At 39.5% G+C, this 18,550-nt stretch overlaps 1 pseudogene across 1 annotated transcript; it reads right to left on the bottom strand.

The window, feature by feature from the left end:
• Positions 1–3,674: 3,674 nt before the first annotated feature.
• On the bottom strand, positions 3,675–4,286 carry LOC309958190 (RNA-binding protein with multiple splicing 2-like; annotated as a pseudogene). Its single transcript has one exon. The product of its transcript is annotated as an RNA-binding protein with multiple splicing 2-like (transcript).
• Positions 4,287–18,550: the final 14,264 nt, after the last annotated feature.

Genomic DNA, 18,550 nt, shown 5'->3' on the forward strand with positions numbered 1-18,550 from the left:
CTTACACCAATGGATAGATCATCTAGACAGAAAATAAGGAAACACAAGCCTTAAATGACACATTAGACCAGATAGACTTAATTGTTATTTATAGGACATTCCATCTGAAAGCAGCAGAATACACTTTCTTCTCAAGTGCACACAGAACGTTCTCCAGGATAGATCACATCTTGGGTCACACATCAAGACTCAGTAAATTTAAGAAAACTGAAGACATAGCAAGCATCTTTTCTGACAGCAACACTATGAGATTAGAAATTAATTACAGGAAAAGAACTGTAAAAAACACAAACACATGGAGGATAAACAATATGTTACTAAATAATGGATCACTGAAGAAATGAAACAAGAAATGTAAAAATAGCTAGAAACAAATGACAACGAAAACATGTTGATCCAAAACCTATGGGATGCAGCAAAAGCAGTTCTAAGGGAGAAGTTTATAGCAATACAATCCTACCTCAAGAAAGAAGAAAAATCTCAAATAAACAATCCAACTGTATACCTAAAGCAACTAGACAAAGAAGAACAAAGAAAACCCAAAGTTAGTAGAAGGAAAGAAATCATAGTTCATAGCGGAAATAAATGAAATAGAAATGAAGAAAAGAATAGCAAAGGTCAATAAAACAAAAAGTTGGTTCTTTGAGAAGATAAACAAAATTGATAAACCTTTAGCCAGACTAATCAAGAAAAAAAAGAGAGGACTCAAATCAATAAAATTAGAAATGAAAAAGGAGAAATTACAACTGACACCACAGAAATACAAAGGATTATAAGAGACTACTACAAGCAACTATATGCCAATAAAATGGACAACCTGGAAGAAACGGACAAATTCTTGGAAAGGTACAACTTTCCAAGATTGAACCAGGAAGAAGTGGAAAACATAAACAGACCAATTACAAGTAATGAAATTGGAACTGTAATTAAAAATCTTCCAACAAACAGAAGTCCAGGACCAGATGGCTTCACAGGTGAATTCTATCAAACATATAGAGAAGCATTAACACCTACCCTTCTCAAACTCTTCCAAAAAATTGCAGAGGGAGGAACACTCCCAAACTCATTCTACGAGGCCACCATCACCCTGATACCAAAACCAGACAAAGATATCACACACAAAAAAGAAAATTACAGACCAATAGCACTGATGAACATAGACACAAAAATCCTCAACAGAATACTAGCAAACAGAATCCAACAACACATCAGAAAGATTATACACCCTGATCCAGTGGGATTTATCCCAGGGATGCAAGGATTCTTCAACATATGCAAATCAGTCAATGTGATACAGCATATTAACAAATTAAAGAATAAAAACCATATGATCATCTCAATAGTTGAAGAAAAAGCTTTTGACAAAATTCAGTACCCATTTATGATAAAAATTCTCCAGAAATTGGGCATAGATGGAACCTACAAGGCCATATATGACAAACCCACAGCAAACATCATTCTCAATGGTGGAAAATCCAAAAGCATTTCTTCTAAGATCAGGAACAAAACAAGGATGTCCACTATCACCACTGTTATTCAACAAAGTATTGGAAGTCCTAGCCATGGCTATCAGAGAAGAAAAAGAAATAAAAGGAGTACAAATTGGAAAAGAAGAAGAAAAACTGTTACTGTTTGCAGATGACATGATACTATATATAGAAAATCCTATAGATACCACCAGAAAACTACTAGAACTAATCAATGAATTTGGTAAGGTTGCAGGGTAAAAAATTAATGCACAGAAATCTCTTGCATTCCTATACACTAACAATGAAAGATCAGAAAGAGAAATTAAGGAAACAATCCCATTTACCATCACCACAAAGAGAATAAAATACCTAGGAATAAACCTACCTAAGGAGGCAAAAGACCTGTATGCAAAAAACTGTAAGACACTGATGAAAGAAATCAAAGACGACACAAACAGATGGAGAGGTATACCTTGTTCTTGGATTGGAAGAATCAATATTGTGAAAATGACTATACTACCCAAAGCAATCTACAGATTCAGATTCAGTGCAATCCCTATCAAATTACCAATGACGTTTTTCACAGAATTAGAACAAAAAATTTCACAATTTTTATGGAAACACAAAAGACCCCGAATAGCCAAAGCAATCTTGAGAAAGTAAAACAGAGCTGGAGGAATCAGGCTCCCTGACTTCAGACTATACTACAAAGCTACAGTAATCAAGACAGTATGGTACTGGCACAAAAACAGAAATACAGATCGGTGGAACAGGATAGAAAGCCCAGAGATAAACCCACGCACATATGGTCACCTAATCTATGACAAAGGAGGCAGGAATATACAATGGAGAAAAGACAGTCTCTTCAATAGTTGGTGCTGGGAAAACTGAGCAGCTGCATGTAAAAGAATGAAATTAGAGCACTCCCTAACACCATGCACAAAAACAAACTCAAAATGCATTAGAGACCTAAATGTAAGGCCAGACACTGTAGAACTCTTAGAGGAAAACAGGAAAAACTCTCTATGACATAAATCACAGCAAGGTCTTTTTTTTTTTGATGATTTTTAAATTTTGCATTCCATATATTATCCAGTCTCACATGCTCACAGGATCAGCAAATAAAATAGCCACCTTGTCTCCCAGGTCTGAAAATGGCAAGACAGCCACAGCTGCAGCCAAAGGCAATGCACTGATGTGCTCACGAAACAAAAAATTGCACAATTTTCCTTCATTTTTCTTAAACTAATGGCTGACACTAAGGCTCACTGCTGGAGAACGGAAACCCTTTTCTTCTTTATGCCTCAAGCTAAAATGTTAAACTTATCGGACAGGGCGGACAAGGTCTCTTCAATAATTAATTGCATACACACACGAAAAATCCTTTATATTGCATAAATATTTCGTTACACAGGGTACAAAAATACTTTCACTTTTTGGTTGGTTTTGAAGTTTGGAAATAATGAGGAGCCATGGCAAGGGTGGGGTGCGCCGTGGAGAGGTAAGCGAAATTGGGCAGAGAAAGGCTTTTCCTAATGGCTGTTGGCCCATCTGAGAGGGAGGAAGCAGAGGACCCCGATTTGAAATGACCAAGAAAACGCTGTCTTGGCTGGTTGGTCCTTCCTGTTCAGCCTGGAAGTGTGTGGATGATGGAGGGCACCAGCCGCCGGGCGGAACTGGCTGCAGGACTTGGTCCACACTGAAGCAGGGTGGGTGCAGGAGAGGGGGTGAGGGGAGAGGGGCAGGGAATGATGAACCCTTAGTGGGCAGGACTTGTTGCTATGGTGACAAAATGTGAGAACAAACTGTACACTCACATATATACCAGTTTAAGTGTCTTAATTCATGCCAGGAAAACATGCAAAATTAAATGCCTCATTTCTTTGAGGCGGGGCTGTGGAAACAAATTTGGACTGGGGGTCAGGCCTTGCTGAGTCCCAACGAGACCTCCGAGCTGGGTCTGGGTGTCCTGATGAGAAGGCCCCTGAATCCTGCTGTGAGGCCTTGGAGAGGGGCTTTGGGGCAGGACAGGGCTGAGGAAAAGGAGAGAAAGGAAACCAAAATAGTCCACTGAGTTGGGCTTAAAACTCAGTCTTTGGAGGGAAGCAGCAGCTCTGCAGGGGCCGCCTGGGGGCAGTGGAAGCTCAGGGTGGCTTCCTCCCCACTGGGGCGGGGGCTTCGAGCCGTGGTGACCAGACTGAAGAACTAACAGAACTGACGATATTTCCATTCTTGCTGGGTGGTATCAGAGGAAGGGTACCAGTGCACCTGACCATGTAGGGCGGCAGCGGCAGCAGCAGTGGTGGCTGGGTAGGTACACGTAGCATGTGAGATGGCTGGGGTCAGCTCTGTGGTGTACAGAGGGTAGGGGGCCCAGGCATCTAGGGATGCGGGAATCAGAGTGGCCCCCATCAGGTCATAGGGGTATTGTGCGATGAAGTGTGCTCCTAGGGCGGGGTGAGCATTGGTGGGATTTGGTGTAGCCATTAGCTTGTTCTTGGCCACCTTGGTGTTGGCTTTGGCAAACTCTCGCCTCAGGGTCTGCGGGTTCTCGGGGTCAAAGCGAATACCATTCAATGCATTCTTGGCTGCTTCTTTTCCTGCCCGGCTGTCAAAGATCACAGAACCAACAGGCTGTCTCCATGTGAGCTTGATCAGGGACCCTTCATACCCCTGAATGGCCTGAAGAGCAGGTAGAGTTCTCTGGGTTTAATATGCACAGGGAGCCCACGTCCGGACCTCCTCCTCCTCCGGGGTGCCGCTGGAGCCCGAGCCCGTGCTGGTGCTGTGCTCGCCGCCTGGCTTCGGGCTGCTCATGCTGCAGGGGTGGAGCGGAGGTGGGAAGGGGCGAGGGGAGCTGGGCGCTTCGGGGTGAGGGGCTGTGGGGGGGCAGCCGCAGCGTTGGACTGGGTCACATCAAGTTTGGCGGGTGCAAGAGGTGGGGAGGGGGTGAGGCACTGGGAACCGGAACCCACAGCACGATCTTTTACGACCCACCTCCTAGATCAATGAAAATAAAAATAAGTGAATATGACATAAGTTAACTTAAAAGCTTTTGCACAGAAAAGGAAACCATAAACAAGATGAAAAGACAACCCTCAGAATGAGAGAAAATATTTGCAAACGAAGCAACGGACAAAGGATTAATCTCCAAAATATACAAGCAGTTCATGCAGCTCAATACCCAAAAAAATCAAACAAGCCAATCAAAACATGGGCAGAAGACCTAAGTAGACATTTCCCCAAAAAGACATACAGATGGCCAAGAGGCACATGAAAAGCTGCTCAACATCACTAATCATTAGAGAAATGCAAATGAAAACTACAATGAGGTGTCACCTCACACTGGTCAGAAGGGCCATCATCAAAAAGTCTAGAAACAACAAATGCTGGAGAGGCTGTGGAGAAAAGGGAGCCTCCTGCACTGCTGGTGGGAATGTGAACTGACACAGCCACTGTGGAGAACAGCATGGAGGTTCCTTAAAAAACTACAAATAGAACTACCATACGACCCAGCAATCCACTACTGGGCATATACCCTGAGAAAACCATAATTCAAAAAGACACATGCACCTCAATGTTCATTGCAGCACTATTTACAATAGCCAGGACATGGGAACAAGTTAAATGTCCATCAAAGATGAATGGATAAAGAAGATGTGGTACCTATATATGATGGAATATTACTCAGCCATAAAAGGAAATGAGATTGGGTCATTTGCAGAGATGTGGATGGACCTAGAGTCTGTCATACAGAGTGAAGAAAGAAAGAAAGAAAACCAGATATCGTATATTAACACATATATGTGGAATGTGGATAAATGGTACAGATGAACCTATTTGCAGGGCAGGAATAGAAATACAGATGTAGAGAACGGACATGCAGACACGGGTGGAAGCGGAGGGCAGGATGAACTGGGAGATTAGATTTGACATAAGTACACCACCATGTGTAAAACAGAGAGCTAGTGGGAACCTGCTGTATAGCTCAGGGAGCTCAGCACGGTGTTCTGTGACAACCTAGATGGGTGGGATGGGTGGGGAGGGAGGTCCAAGAGGGAGGGGCTATATGTGTACATCTGGCTGATTCACTTCACTGTACAGCAGAAACTAACACAACACTGTAAAGCAACTCGACCCCAATAAAAACAAACGAAAAGAGAAAAACCCCTTCCTGTCACAGAAGCCTCCACAGCACCCTCTGGCTCAGGCTCACCAGCCCACACAGCAGCCGCACTAGGGAATCTCAGCCCTGACTGATGCTGTGCAACTGCTCGTCTGCATAAAAAGCGTCCCTTGTGTGTGGATGAAACCACTCTAAGTGCAGTAACCCGCAACAGGGTGATGCCACTTGACAGCCTCTTGAAGAACTTGAGTGTTAAACATCTCAGTCTGTACTAACATTGACCTAATAGGACTTACAGAGTCAGAACAGAAAGGAAAGGAAAAAGTATGACTTCACTCTAGAAGAAATAGAAGTTCAAGTTCTGTACACGTATGCAAGAAATGCTCAATTTCATTTATAAATATTTTTTAAACTAAAGGAAGGAGATAGAGTTTGAGGCCTGTATATCTGGCAAAAATTAAAAGATTGATAGCACTTGATGTCATCAAGGGTGAGAGAAAATGGCTATTATCATATATCTTGGTGAGGGTAAATTTGTATGGCCTTGTGGGATGGTAAAAATTGCATAAAAGTAGTACTTTATAATAAAGGAAAATTACAAGAGTCCAAATGTCAATGACTAGGGAGTAATGATAATGGCACAGTCTTAGGGAAAGTGGGATGAGAGCGATGAGTATGTAATGACAAGGAAATGCCTGTGATACGTGTGTATTCCCATTTCATTGCTTAGTTTATCTGGATTTATAGACAGCTAGATAGATAGATAGATAATATATGTTCCACTTGGCTGCTAAGTTACCTAGAGTACTGAGGACAAGTAAAAGCAGTCTTGCCCAAATTTCAACCAAATGTAAGTCCCAATCAGCTCGAACCCTGCAAGTCAGTTTCTTAATGATAACATAGGACAATTTGGGGGGTCATGGGCCACCCATCCTTCTACTCTTGGTCTTCCTTGAATAGGGAACAATTCACTGCGAGCCTGAGCTCTTTCCCACAGGAGGTGAGGTAACCAGGTTTGGTGGGGCCTGAATGTATACAATTTGACGGTCTCCTCATTCAAAAATTAAAATATCTTACTTGTGCAAGTGTTTAAACTCATATGACGATGTGAATCCACTGCCCTGGCACCTCCCAGGACCCGGGCAGAGACAGAGGCCTGAGAGGCCCAGAGTTCAAGGGTGTGGCTGGAGCTCAGTCAAAGGGGAGCCCAGTCTGGGAGCATCCTCCAGGTGCGCAGTTAGGTGGCCAGCGCTCAGCTGCGACACCCCTCCGTGGGGAAAGGGAGAGCTTGATCCCCACCCCAAGCCAGGTCAGGGTGGCTCTGTGGAGAACGCTTGAAGAGACTGGCGGTGTCTGCTTCCCAGCTGGAAGAGTCTGAAGGCAGGAGGCGTCCGGGGCAGACTGCGCGGCACCCAGACGGTGGAGGCTGCAGTGGGCAGTAGTCTGCACTCTCGCTGCCTGGGGAATTCGAGTTCCCCGGGATGCTTGGCGGGCAATTGAGCATGTGCCATCTTGAAAGGCCCGCAACCAGGGGACTTTCAGGCCAGACGAGGAGACCTTGAGAAAGAGGCGGGGTATTGTGCTGGGCAAGCGGGAAACAGGACGAAGATGGAAGGGGCCAGCCAGAGAGCGCCAGGAAATAATACAGGGCAGAGGCCCCTACTGGGCATCTCTGCAGAGTTTACTAAGATGCTCCAGAAGAGCCAGCGTCTGGAGGTCTGCCTGACAGAGGGCAACCCGCTGTTGCAGAGAGAACTGTAAACAGCACCGTCTGGATGAAGAGGACTTTGCCTTTTTCCTCTAACCCTTTTCCTCCTTCCTTGTCCTGCCTCCACTTAGGAGAGCATGAGTGAGGGGAGGAGAAGTGTGAGGCCAGCAGGAGCATTAGTGAAGGCGCCGCCCCACTGCGGGTTCCGCAGCCCAGCTTCGGGCCGAAGAGCAGGAGAGGCTCGCGGCTGGAGGTGAGGCTGAAGCTTTTACGTTATACTGGATTGGACTGACAGTGTCTGGAAATGTGGCCGTTCTCACGGCCAAGAGTGAGCTGAAAAGCAGGGAAATGAGTCGTCACTGATGAGCAGAGCAAAGGGAGGTCACAGAGAGTTGGTTTAAAGGCAGTGGTGAGAAAAGAAAGTGTTGTTTCCTGATTGTACCCTCATTCTGTTCAGCCCACTAAGTCAGTCAGTTACACAGAATATAGTGCTCATTCGATTAAAAAAAAATCTTGTAAGACTGGTTATGATGGAGGATGCGCCCACTTTATCATAGTAACATTGCACTAAGACATGGTGATTCATAACAGAACTTGCAGCTCACGATCATGACACGTGGTCCCCTCAACTCACATTCATAGTCTGGACCACTGTCAACAAAATATTTACAAAGTTCCCTTTCATTCATTCCCTATCTTTCCATCTTTTCCTCAGAAAGGCAACCAGAATTTATAATCATAATTGACACTGATTTCTTTATGGTTTGCTTTCAGCTGAATGACATGGGTGAGACTGAGGGTCTCTAGGGCAACAGAAACGTGTGATTGCAGGCTCTGGTGCTGGCCAAAACTTCAGGAGAACAATCCCAAATTTTGTTACCAACATATATAATTTCCAAATATCTATAAACATTTAAAACGCAGGAATAGATTCTGCTTTCCTTTTAGCAGAGTTTACATAAACTTCCCCATTTAGTAACAATGTGCCTTGACTCTCTTAAAATTTTCTTACATTTTGCTTTTCATATCGCTGTGAAATGATTTCAGCATCCATCCAAGTAGATGCCATTTTCTAAAGCTGATATATTTGTCCCCCTTCAGTGCCACCCCCAAAACATCTAAAGACATCACTGTTCCCTGCCAAGACACTTTCATCCAGCAAATAATCGTTTGCCTAATTTTTAAGAGCCAGTCTGGACATTAGAGATGTAATAGCAACAAGACAAAGTTCTTGCTTTTATGGAACTTCCATTATAGTGGACAGTTAATCACGATAAATTGAGAGATAATAGTAGTCAGTACTCTCCAGAGAAACAGAACCAATATGATAGATAGGTAGATAGATAAATAATTAGGAATTGGCTTTTGGAATTATGGAGGCTGGCAACTCCAAAATTTGCAGAGCCGATGTCCCAGTTTGAGTCGGAAGACCAGTAGGCTGCTGTAGAACCAGGAAGAGCTTATGTTCCAGTTTGGAGGTCATCAGGCAGGAGAATTCTCTCTTATGTAAAGAAGGATCAACTTTATTAGCATCTTCAACTGATTGAATGAGGCCCACCCATGTTATAAAGAGCAATCTGCTTTATTTAATCTACCAATTTAAATGTTAGTCTCATCCAAAAATTCTCCCACAGAAACACCCAGAATAATGTGCGACCAAATATCTGAGCACTTCATGACCCAGTCAAATTGACACATAAAATTAAGCATCACAAGAGATAAAAAGTTGAAAAATAAAATGTTTCATGACTCTTAGGCTACAGAGAAATTAAAGCTGTGACCTTCTCACATGGTGATATGAGAAAAAGTGACCGGGGAAGGGAAGAGATTAAAATAGGTATGTGTTTAAGTTACAGTACTGTTCCAGACTTTAAATACATCAGCATTCAAATGCCATCCTGTGGCTGATGATTCACGTTGGGTTTTACTTGTTTCATGTCATTCATCTCACATCTGTTAAAATCTGTTGGACTGTCTGTTGGAGTCAATGGAGTTGCTGTCTTAAGCCCCAGGGTTTTTGCTCATATTTCACGTGTATTAGTAGCAGTAATTCCATGCTCGATGGGTTCAGGGGACAGCCATGCCAGCTTTACTCCAGGATCAAATGCCTTCTTTGGTTATAAAGGATTTAATTCAAGCACACTATAAAATAAAATATTCATGGTCAGTGTACATAAGGATGCCATAACAGAAATATTTACACACTTAAACTGACATACAGAATCACTTTACAACCCTTATGTTTAGTGCAACAATAACATCATTACATAGAATAAACAGGACTGAATCATTTCCCAAATTCTGGGCCTCCATAAATAGCAGTCTGCATTCTTGGCCCAGTGTTATAATCTTTGCTTTGTAACTTTATGCAATCTAATAAAAGACTTATGATAAAAATGGTCTTGGGCATGGCCCATAACCCATGATTTGTCTTTAAGACACATTGTCATTATTGTGTAGGCCAAATCTTTACATTCTTTTCACACACAACTACCCCCCACCACCTGCATTGTTCAGAAGGCCCACTAAAGTCAAGAGAATTAATTGCTAGCTTTTTCTTTAATATATAAATGTATCCAATCATCACTTTGTACACCTTACACTTACACAATACTATATGTCAATTAAATCTCAAAAATAAATTTTTTAAATTCTATAAATTAAAGTTTATTAAATAATGAAATTACACTAAAGATTATGTATAAAATAAGTAAAAAGTACATACAAGTCAAACAATTTAAATGCCTATGTATATTAGTTTCCTATTGCTCTGTAGCACATTACCACAAGAAACATCCTTTTACTAGCTCCCAGTTCTGTATGGAAGTCCAGCATGGTGGGACAGGGTTCTCTGCTGAGGGTATCACAGGATGAGGTCAAGGTCATGGCTGGGCTGAATTCTCATTGGCAGCTCTGGGGAAGAATCAGCTTCCAAGCTCATCCTTGTTGGCAGAATTGTGTTCCTTGCAGCTGTAGGGTTTAAGTCCTCACTTCTTTAACGTGTGGCCCCTCTATCTTCAGGACAACAGTGGCATGTCAGTCAAATCCTTCTCATGCTTTGAATCTCTTGACTTCCTGCTCTGCATCTAGCTGGAGAAAATGCTTTGCTCTTAAAGAGTTTAAGTGATCAGGTTTGACCACCCAGACAACCTGCCTTTGGATGAAGTCAAAATCAACTGATTAGTAACCTTAACTATGTCTGTAAAATCCCTTCTGCAATATTCAGTGACATAATCACAGGTGTAACACTAGGGACAGAGATCACTGGGGCCATCTTAGAGTCATTCTTACCACACCTTGTAGCCAGCACCCAGGTAAAAAGGTGGAAACATTGTCAGTCCTCTGTGAGTGCCTCCCTGATCTTAACCCTTTCCTACAATCCTGAATTCTGGATCTAGCCTCCCCTTGCTTTTCTTTCCCCCTCATCACATTTGCATGCGACATGAAGCAGTAGCATTCAATAATAAGTACATAACTGCAAACTAGATCTAGATGAAATAACATGAAACTAACCTTTTGAGTTTGCATCTATATGGATGCAAGCAGGTGTAGTTCATAAATGTCTATTACTGATTATAAGAATAGACCACAATTACTATTATTATTTTTTTTTTGCAGTATGCGGGCCTCTCACTGTTGTGGCCTCTCCTGTTGCGGAGCACAGGCTCCGGACGCGCAGGCTTAGCGGCCATGGCTCACAGGCCCACCTTGGATCATTTTCCTTTTCCCTGAAAAACATCTATTAGAATTTCTTACAGTGGGGGCCCCTCTATTTTTACCCAACAATCTTATGTCAGTTTGACTGAAAAGGCTTTATTGACCCTTATTCTTGAAAGATAATTTTTGTAGGTACACAACTCTGGTTGACAGTTCCTTTTTCTTATCACATTAAATATATTTTACCACAGTCTCTGGATTTCCACGTAGCTGTTAGGAAGTAGGAAGTCAACTGACAGTTAAGTTGCATTCATTGGTGGTTAATATGTTACTTCTCTCTGCCTACAGTTACCAAGACAGTGGTACTGGAATAAAGATAGACAAATCACTAGAACAGATTAAAGAGTCCAGAAATAAATCCACACAAATACAGACAACCAATTTTCAATAAAGATGCAGACGCAATTTAGTGGTAAAGGATGATCTTTTCAACAAATTGTGCCAGAACAATTGGATACCCACGTGCTAAAAAAAACAACAACAAAAAACATTTTCACCCATACCTTGCACAATATACAAAAATTAACTCAAAATGGACCAGAGATCTAAATGGAAAGCCTAAAGTTACAAAACTTTTAGAAAAACTATAGGAGGAAATGTATATGGCCTTAGGTTAGGCAAAGATTTCTTAAGTATGATACCAAAAGTACAATCTGCGTAAGTACAAATTGATAAATGGGGTTTCAGCAAAATTGAAAACAACTTCTCTTCTAAATACACTCTTAGCATAAAAACACATGCTACAGATTGGGAGAAAATATTTACAGATTATATATCTGATAAAAGACTTGTACCTAGAATATATAAAGAACTATCAAAACTCAATAATAAAAAAAAAACCTTGACTATAAAAATGACATAAGACTTCAACAGACACTTCAACAAAGAAGATGGCAAATAGATACATGAAAAGATGCTCATAATAACTAACCCTCATTAGTTATTAGGGAAATGCCAATTAAAACTACAAGATACCATTACCTACTAAAATGGTTAAAATTAAAAAGATGAATGGGTAGAGAAATTGTGCTAGATGCATGCAATGGAATACCATCTGCCAATGAAAAGGAATGGCCTATTGATACATGCAACATCATGAGTGAAAGAAGCCAAAATTACATGGTATGATTACATGGATATAAAACTCTAGAAAATATAAACAAGTGTATTGGGACAAGAAGCAGATCCATGGTTGCTGAGGGTGATGGGGAGAATCAGAAGGGAAGGGTTACAATGGAGCCGGAGAAAACTGGGGAGTGCGGCTGTGTTGGTTAGCTTGACTGTGGTTAGGGTTTCCTAGGTGTATAAATATATCAAAACTGATCAAATTGTTTACTTTACACGTCCAGTTAAATGTATAACAATTTTACCTGAGTAAGCCATTCAAAAAACAATAGAAGGCAATTTACTCTGAATTTTATGAATTAAAAAATACCAAACAAATTATTTGCCAGCTGCCTGGGCACCTGCAAATAGAGGCACATCACAGAAGAGAGTTGCCACAATTGTTTTGCTAGTCAAACTCAGGTGAACACAATTGAATAAATAAAAAGTTTCATGCATAGTCTTTTATTTATTTTACTTGTTTGCGTATGTATTTATCATAGTGTTATGAAGAGTCACAGTTGCCTGGCCAGCTGCAGAACTATAACTCTGATCATCACTTCTACCCATTTCTTTCCCTGGCCCTTAAACCCTGCCTCAAAATACCAACCACTCTGCATTTTCTATTTAGCATCCTCTTGATGTCTTAGAATACTTTAATCTAACATGACTAAAAAGAAAAGTTGTTTAGTTCTAAATGTCCTTTGAGCTTAAAAAAGAAGGGTGGGGGGCAGGTATTATGCTCATAGCAGCACTATTCACAATAGCCAAGAGGTGAAAGCAATCCAAGTGTCCACTGTCGGGAATGGATAAACAAAATGTGATATATACGTATAGTGGAATATTATTCAGCCTTAAGAAAGAAGGAAATTCTGACACATGCTACAACATGGATGAAACTTGAGGTCATTATCTTAGGTGCAACACGCCAGTCACAAAAATACAAGTACTGTATCATTCCACTTGTGTGATGTATCAAATTCACATAAACAGGAAATAAAAGGGTGGTTACCAGGGGCTGGGAGGAGGGGCACTGGGGAGTTGTTATTTAATGGGTATAATTTCAGATTTGCAAGATGAAAAAGTTCTGGAGATCTGTTTCACAACAATATCAATATGCTTACTACTGAACTTTACACTTAAAAATGGTTAAGATGGTAAATTTTATGTTATGGGTCTTTTACCATAAAATTAATTAATTAGTTAATGCAAAAAGCTTATCAGGCTAAATGTAGCCTTTCTTCCCACTGAACACTACTAAATTATAATTCATGTTGCTGTGTGTTGTAGTTATTTTTACTGCTGTAAGATATTATTTTCCTTCTTTCTACTTTCTTTGGTTTATTTTGCCTCACTCATTTTCAGCATTTTTTTTAATTTATGCATTGATGGCTATAATTTTTCCTCAATATATGTTTTAGTGTAATATAGCTAATATACCACATGTTTTAATATGAATTATTTCTGTTATTTGCAGAACATGTTCTAAGTTACATTAAGACTTCTTCTTTGACCCATGGGTTATTATTTTTATTACATAAAAATTATCAAAAGTATACTTTTTAAATTACAAACACATTAGGATTTTCTAATAACCTTTGGGTTTCCAGCTCAATTCATTGTGTTCAGAGAACCACAATATGTGGGTCATTTTTCAAATGTTCATGTGATTGAAAAGAACGTCATTCTTCTTTTTTTTTATTTTGGAGTATAGTTACGTTGTGGTAGTTTCAGGTGTACAGCAAAGTGAATTAAGTTATACACGTATCCACCCTTTTTTAGATTCCTTTCCCATATAGATCATTACAGAGAACTGAGTAGAGTTCCCTGTGCTATACAGTAGGTTTTTATTAGTTATCTATTTTATATATATTAGCGTGTATATGTCAATTATTTTCTAATTTTGTTCACAACTTTATATTTAAGCCATGAGCTTTTTAGAAGTATAGATTGTTTAAATTTCCAAATAATGAAAAATTTCAGTTTCTCGTTTTGGAATTCCTCAAATGTTTCCTTCTTAATAAGGGCACCAGTCACTGTTTTTAGGGCCAGTATAATACTTGTTCTTTGAAATTTGCTGAAATTTGCTTTACAGCTTAGAAAATAATGAATTTTTATAACATTATATGTGTCTATCAAATCAAGCTTAATTGTGTCATTCAAATCTATATTTTCTTCTTACATCAACAAGAGATGTTTGGTGAATTCTCTACCATGACATTGGATTTGCCAATATCTTCTTACAGTTTTATAAATTTTTGAATATTCAAATTAATTTATTAGGTGTATACATGTGTGGAATTTTTATATCTTCTTATGAACTGAAATAGTATTGTATAGTAAACCTCTGTATCCCTAATGATGCTTTTTGTTTTAAAGTTTTTAATATTTTTTATATTAATACAGTCACACCAGCTTTCTTTTAATTAGCATTTACCTAACATACATTTTCCATCCTTTTACTTTCCAACTCTCTATAGCTTTATGTAGGTCTGTCTTACAAATCAGTATATGGCTGGATTTTAAAAATTCTACTCTATCACTCTCTCTTTTTTCATTGGCAAGTTTAGTTCATTTATATTAACTGTGATTATCATCTTACTTTTTTACATTCAATTTCCCTCCTTTTGCTATATTCTTTTTCCTTACTGGTTTTTTTTTATTTGATATCTGTATCTCTCTCTGTATAGTTTTGTGGGGCTGCCATAATAATAAAGTACCACAAACTGGATGGCTTAAAACAACAGAAAAATACCGTTTTACAGTTCTAGAGGCTAGAAGTCTGAAACCAAGGCGTTGGCAGGGCTCTGCTCCCTCTGGAGGCCCTGAGGGAGAATCTTCCTTGCCTCTCACCTGCCTCTGGCAGTTCCTGTTTGTAGTTGCATCACTCCAATCTGTGTGTCATTTTCACATGGCCTTCCTCCCTGCATGTCTGTGTCTCTGCATCCAAATGTTTCCTTTTTTCTTTTTTTTTCTTGGCCATGCCACACAGCTTGCACGATCTTAGTTCATCTGTGAAAGCATGGAGTCATAACTATCGGACTGCCAGGGAATTCCGCAAATGTTTCCTTCTTAATAAGGGCACCAGTCACTGTTTTTAAGGCCCATCCTAATCTAGTATGACCCTCATCTTAACTTGAGTACACGTACAAAGATCTTATTTCCAAATAAGGCCGCGTTCACAGGTACTGGGGGGTTAGGTCTTGAACTATCTTTCTGGAGACAAATTCAACCCACAACACCCTCCTTTCAAGATTAGAACTTTAAACACATTTTCATCTTCCTTTCTTTCCCTTTATACCCTGTCATCTTGGTCTTGTGATATTTCTTAACATTTAGATCCTGGGCTGTTATGTACACAATTTCTCTCTTCATTTTGCTTATCTTTTTACTTTTATTCTGTTTTATTATATTGTGGGTTTTTTTTACACAGTTATTTGATCATTCTAACTTTCCATATCTATTTGTAGCATTTCCTAGATTTGTTCCTCTTCACATTTGAAGGCTTGCTTGAAAACCGTTTGTGGATCTTTGTGTAGTGACTCTTTTGAAGCCTTGTATGTCTGAGATTGTTTCATTAAGCTCTGACATACACATGGAAATTTCAAAGGATATAAAATTCTAGACTAAAAGTTTTGTGCTTCAACCCATTGAAACATTACTGTCTTCCTGCATCTGTTTCTAATGGGAAGAAGAAGAACATCATTTGTTTGAAGGTCACGTGTTTTTCTTTTTTGAAATTTTAGGAGCCTTTGTAATCTGAAGTCTTTCTCATTTCTTCAATTCTGGGAAAAATTCTACATCGTTTCTTCACATACTTTCTTCATTATTATTTTTCTCTCCTTCTAGAATCAATTATAGTAGACGTTAGCACTCTGTCCTCCATATAGCTTAGCTTTTTTTCTATGTTTTTATTTCTTTTCTATTTTGTATTTCTTTGTCCTCTCCTGCTTTCTTCTTGGGAGAGTTTTTCAATCTGTTTAACTCATCAGCTGGTTCTTCTATTATTTATGCCAGTGTGTTCTTATTTCAAATTATTTTCTTTTTCATACTTGATATTTATATTAGGTTCTTTTTATGTTTTTGTGCCTATATTGTCCATTTATATTTTTTCACATATGTATTAAGTCTGTTTGTTTATTTTTTGGCTGCACTGCACAGCTTGTGGGTTCTTAGTTCCCCAACGGGGGATTTAACCTGCACCCTCTGCAGTGAAAGCATGGAGTCCTAACCACTGGATGCCAGGGAAGTCCCTTAAGTTTATTTAAATATCTTGGTCCATTTGTTTCTAATACTCCCAGGGATCTCTGGTTTGTTATTTTTCTTTTGAGATAATTACACTCCACAAATCTATCATTATTTTAGCTAATGAAGTCATACTCCCCAGGGGTATCTAATAATGGATGATAGGAAAGGGCTCAAAAACGTGCAGGAGCCCACACCCTGGCTCTAACATCCTGAGTACAAGGAGTAAGCAGGGATGAGCCTTAGAGTGGAAAGTCCCAGGAGTCATAAAACAAGTTAATCACCCACTTCTGTCACCAAGCAGCACTTCAGGTCAGGACTCGTGCATGTTGATGCCCAGATCAACAGCCCAGACCAATTAAATCAGAACCCCTGGGGATCCTGAGGTGGGGAAACTAATCCATTTCAGACTTCTGGCACCAGAACTATAAAAGAATAAATGTGTGTTGTTTTAAGCCACAAGTCTGTGGTCATTTGCTGCAGCAGCAACGGGAAACTAATACAGCTCAGCTTTCCCTTTTTACTTCAGTCACAAGAAGCGTATATCAATTTTTATAATTAAAAAATAAAAAGGAAAAGGGATTATTTCTGATTATTAAAATTATCTTTGTAGCCTGTGAGATTTTTTAACATGTATGCATTACATGTTCAAAAATAAAATATTTACATTAAAAAATAAGCTGAAGGATGCAGATTTATGTTGTTATCCATGGACCACGCAGCAGTCTGACATGTCCAGGAGGAATGTGGGTGTCATGGGCCAAACAGCCCAGGAACCTTGCCTTTGGCAACTTCATTTTTGTCTTTTATGTTATTGTTTGTTTCATTTGTTTGGTTTCCTGGAACCATGTTCCTGATGGAAATATAGTATCTCAGAGGTGTATAATGACCTACCAAGGAGACAACGTTGTGATTTCAGTGTGTTAGCCTGCAGCATTGTTAGCCAGCCATATTACCAACAACTTTAATAATGACAAAAAAAACAACAACCTTAGTGAGTATCAGCTTTCTGTGTGATGAGGGTATTCACAGCTACTCTCTCCTTTACTAGTGTTGGTCCAAAGATGTGGAAATAACCCCAAGTAAATCTGACCCAGTTTCTTCTTTGTTCTATTTTTTATCTTGACAACCCAAGCCCCTGAAGACTGGGACATCCCCAGTGCCTTAGACCCTGCCCTTACAGTGTTGCCCCCCCATCCCAACCCCACCACCACTTCCAGAATGTCCTTTTTATACTCCCAGAAACACTGTACTGCTTTCCCAGAAAAGGAAGAGACCCAGGACTCTCCATGCCTTCCCTCACTTGGTCCAAACTGTAATGTATGCAGAAAGAATTCCATGATGTTTGTACAAGGTAGTTGACATTTTCCTAAATTCAAGACTTGTCTTCTTTTACTCCCCACTCCCCAATTTTGTTTCTTTAGTCTTTTTTTGTTTTTTGAGAGTGTTTTTTGGGTCAAGAATGGGAATCAGTAGTATGTAACCTTGCTCTTATGTGTTCATATTCCTTGGTTAGCTAAATTTTCTAATTTTCCTAAAATGACTGTGTATAGTTTAATTTTTGAGAGTGGTTTTTGGGTCAAGAATGGGAATCAGTAATATGTAACCTTGCTCTTATGTGTTCATATTCCTTGGTTATCCAAATTTTCTAATTTTCCTAAAATGACTCTGTATAGTTTAATTTAAAAATAAGTTTCACCTAAATTTATTTTTAAATTAATGTCATTAAATTTTATCCTAGTGTTTTCCAATCAGTCAATTAAATCTTGCAACAAATATTTGAGCTTATAAAATGTTCTGGGATGACATCAGCTAAGTTGCAATTGTCTGTTTAAATCGAGCTTCTATTGTTCCTTTAACTATGACAGTTATATGAGCCAACCAGAATGTACCTCTGCTCAGGAGAATATAGGCAAAAATGATACATTAATAAGTTTTAATTTTACTCTGAGGCATTCTTTTTGAGTTTCAATCCAAAACTATTATAAACAGAATAAAAACGTCAGCATTTAGATTAATAGCAGGATTTGTGTAAAACATTTCCTTAATTATAATCTACTTAAATGTGTGTGTGTGTGTGTGTGTGTGTGTGTGTGTGTGTGTGTGTGTGTGTGTGTGTGTGTGTGTGTGTGTGTGTGTGTGTGTGTGTGTGTGTGTGTGCTGTTTAAGCGATTTTTTTTT

Source organism: Leucopleurus acutus (genome assembly GCF_964270905.1).
Source record: "Leucopleurus acutus genome assembly, chromosome: 1".
NCBI classification, from domain to species: domain Eukaryota; kingdom Metazoa; phylum Chordata; class Mammalia; order Artiodactyla; family Delphinidae; genus Leucopleurus; species Leucopleurus acutus.